Genomic DNA, 3,522 nt, shown 5'->3' on the forward strand with positions numbered 1-3,522 from the left:
ATTGTCCTCCCCTCCTCAGCTGTGATTGGCAGAAATCCTCGGGGGCAAAAATTGCCCCCAATTTTCCCGGGGCCCTGGTGTGTGTGTTTTGGTGGGGGACATGTGCCCTCAAGGCATTAATTTCAGATTAGTGAAAATCTTTTTTCAATATCTGAAAAAATGTAAACTGCACAGTGCCCTCACCCAACAAGATTTGTGGGAACTTTTTTTTAAAATAGGGATAAACCCAAAAAAACTTATGTCACTAAAAATTTCAGGTTTATAATCATTAATTATGACAAAATACAGTTTTTAAAAGTGACCCCCGTAAGCTCTTAATTATTTTTTGCGTGGGATTTTGTTTCTCTGCATTTGATTCTTTTTTCCATGCACTGATAAGTGTTTAAGATTTACTTTCTTTAAAAATTTTGAACAATATACAGTTGAATAATTGCAGTGGGTTAAATTTAAATATCTAAAATATCAATTTGGGGTGGTAACGCTTACAAAAGAACGGATTTAGTAATGCATTCTTCTAAAATTTGGGTAAATAATCCCTTAAAATTCCATAAGCTTACTGTCAGACCTTGTTTCGTGTCAGTCTTTCTGTTGTGTTTTTTATTTAAAATTTTTTTTCCCCACTTTTTCATGTAAGCTTCACTTCCTGCGCTTTTCCCCCTGTGCCTGATGCGTTATTGTGTTCACCTTTGCCCTTGTGTTTCTCCCCCCCCTTTCCACGTCTCTCGTCTTGTGAACCCTGTGATTTAGTCCGTTAGAAATAATCAAAAATTTTTGAGGGGAAAACATTAAAAGAAATTCACTGTTTTCTGGAGGGACATTTTTCCCCAATTGGTAGATTCCCGGTTTTTGTTTTTAGCCTCAGATAGCAAAAAACTAATATTGTTTTAAATAAAAAGGGGGGAAAAGGGCGTGGAGTTACATAAAAACCCACCCCCTCCCTCTCCCATTATCTGCAATGATCTTTCCCGTGTTTAATAACTGATAAACTTCAAAGGATTGCAAAATAAATACTAGGAAGCAAACCCCCCTTTAGGGAAACCCCTTACTCTTTTTCCCCCCCCATTTACCAAATTTTGGCTGCATTACCTGGGGGGGCGATCGCGGGCGAGGCAAAATACATGGACCCCTAGGAGCTAGGGGGTAGCACATCATTTTCCAATATCTTTAAAAAAACCCAAATACTTTTGGGGTTTTCCAAAAGGTCACAGGATTTTTTTCTCAAAAGGGGAATAATCTGGGGTCTCCCTTTGTTTTTACTTTTTGGAAATTTGCACCCGGTTTCTGCTAGCTCTGGCTAATGAAAGCCGTTTTGGGTAAATGAGAACTCAACGGGTTTACGACCGAAGAATACCTTTTGGTCCCTGTCCACAGAACACAAAACGCCAAAGCCCGTCAGGGATCCCATTTCTACTCACTTACAACTTTGGAGGGGATACTAAAACAATAGTTAACAAATAACGACAAACTTTTTTCATACACCTTGTATTAACTCGTCGCCATACTTTCACCATTAACCACACATTTTTATTGTCAAACTTTTTTTTTCTGCGCCATATCAAACGTTAGCAATTTCCCCTCGGGTAAAGTCCCTAAAGTGCAATGAGCCAACTGAAGGGAACCCAAATAACGTATTTTTCAAAAAAGCTATTCAAATCAAAAGTCTTCATTAACACTTAATGTTGTTAAGATTTTTTAATTATGGTATCAAAAAATTCACACCTTTTCAAAACAGTAAGCCGTTCAAAACAGTCCCCAGAGCCCCAAAAGGCGATCGTATGCAGCTGTTGCTGCGGGGAAAAGGGAAAAGGGGAAGGAGAGACACAAGGGGCCCTAAAACAATTTTTCACCATGCGTCATCCCATTACAAAAACCTAATTTTAGTCAAAATCAAGCGAATTTTAAAAACTAGCTATTGTCGTTTGTGGGATTATCCTTTCCTGTTTAAAAAAATATAGCAGTGATTTAAAAAAAAATTTTACCAAAAAAAAGTAGGAATCTAGGGGGGGGCCCCCATAGGACCCCCTTCATTCTGCACTGCCCACCACCCCCCCCAGGTGCAGTACCATCCCGGGAACGGTTTTGAGAGTAAACGTTTCGCAATATTAAAATTTTTCTCGGGTGGAGCTTCGGGACAACCCAAGATGGCGAGGGTGACGTATAAACCCCCCCCCGCGACTTGAGCCTATAAAAAAACCGGAAAACCCCCAGGGGACAAGGGCCAAAAAAACCGCCCCCCCCTCCCAAACCAATGAGAGCACGGCCCGAGCACGTCTTTTTTCCCAAGTTGTTTATTGTAAGGTCAAAAGGTTCTATAAAACTGCCCTTATTGTAAAATCGCTTCTTTGTCCGGCCCGCCAACGTAACTACTGATGAGCTCCACTCACAGGGGGCCTGTGGCCCGTGTCCCGGGCCATTGAGCCCAGTTTTAAAACTTTTTAAAACCCTACTGCTGCATCCTTTTAATTAAATACCCCTTTTTAACAAAGGGGTTTTCCCCCCCCCCCCCCCCCCCCCCCCCCCCCCCCCCCCCCCCCCCCCCAATTTTTTTTCCCCCCCCCCCCCCACCCCCCCCGCTTTTTTTTTTTGCCCCTTTCCCTGTTTCCCCCGGGATTTACGGGGCATTTGGGGGGCCCTTTTTTCCCCAACCCTGACATTACAACACTTTTAAAAAAACCGGGAAAATGGGGTGTTTTTTTTTTAAAAAACTCACAAACATCCGAACATTCTGACCCCCAAGAAATAATTTGTGCGGGTAAATAGTTACCCCCATAAGCCTGTTTACAAATTTTTTAAAAGGGGGCTGCAGAAACAGTTTCCCAAAAATGCAGAGCGGGCGGGCCTCAAAATTTGCGAGCTGCAGGCTCGGAGAAAAAAACCAAAGGGAAAGGAGTGCGCGCAGGTCAAAAGAAACAAAAGGGAAATTTTTCCCTCGGGGTCTGCGGTTTAAACCCCAGAAATTTTCAGTAAACTCGTGGCAGAGTGTTGAAGATATCCAGCCTCTGTCCTCGTGGAACCAAACCCCCCGTTAACACCCCAAATGAAAAGGGTGAGCTAACGCGGGCCAAGAACTCGTTGAAACACAGTAACGGGGGCCGGCGGGCTCCACTAACATTTTTTAAAAATGCCCACACAGAGACCATTTTTTACCGGAAAACACATTTTATTCAGCACATTTAAAAAGGGAGCTGAGTTTTTTTCTTGCCCCTTTCCCCTATTTTCAGCATGTATTTGCCAGATAGATGATAGAAAAAATTATTGACTGCAAAAAAACAAACCTTTTAGCATTTAAAGCCACACTTTAGCGTTATTTTGGTGAAAGAAACGAAAAGTAACCCCAAAAGTAGTGAAAACGCTTTTACAGTTCAGAGACAGTAATAATGTAATGTTATTTATTATTTTTAAAAAGACAGTAAAAATTTAATATTTGCTGTATACATTTTGGAAGTAACTTTTGGAACACTGCTAAAAAAGCAAAATTTTAAATACCCGGTTTCATTTTTTTAAGATACGTTTCTCATGTTT

Source organism: Eleginops maclovinus, chromosome 5 (genome assembly GCF_036324505.1).
Source record: "Eleginops maclovinus isolate JMC-PN-2008 ecotype Puerto Natales chromosome 5, JC_Emac_rtc_rv5, whole genome shotgun sequence".
NCBI lineage: Eukaryota > Metazoa > Chordata > Actinopteri > Perciformes > Eleginopidae > Eleginops > Eleginops maclovinus.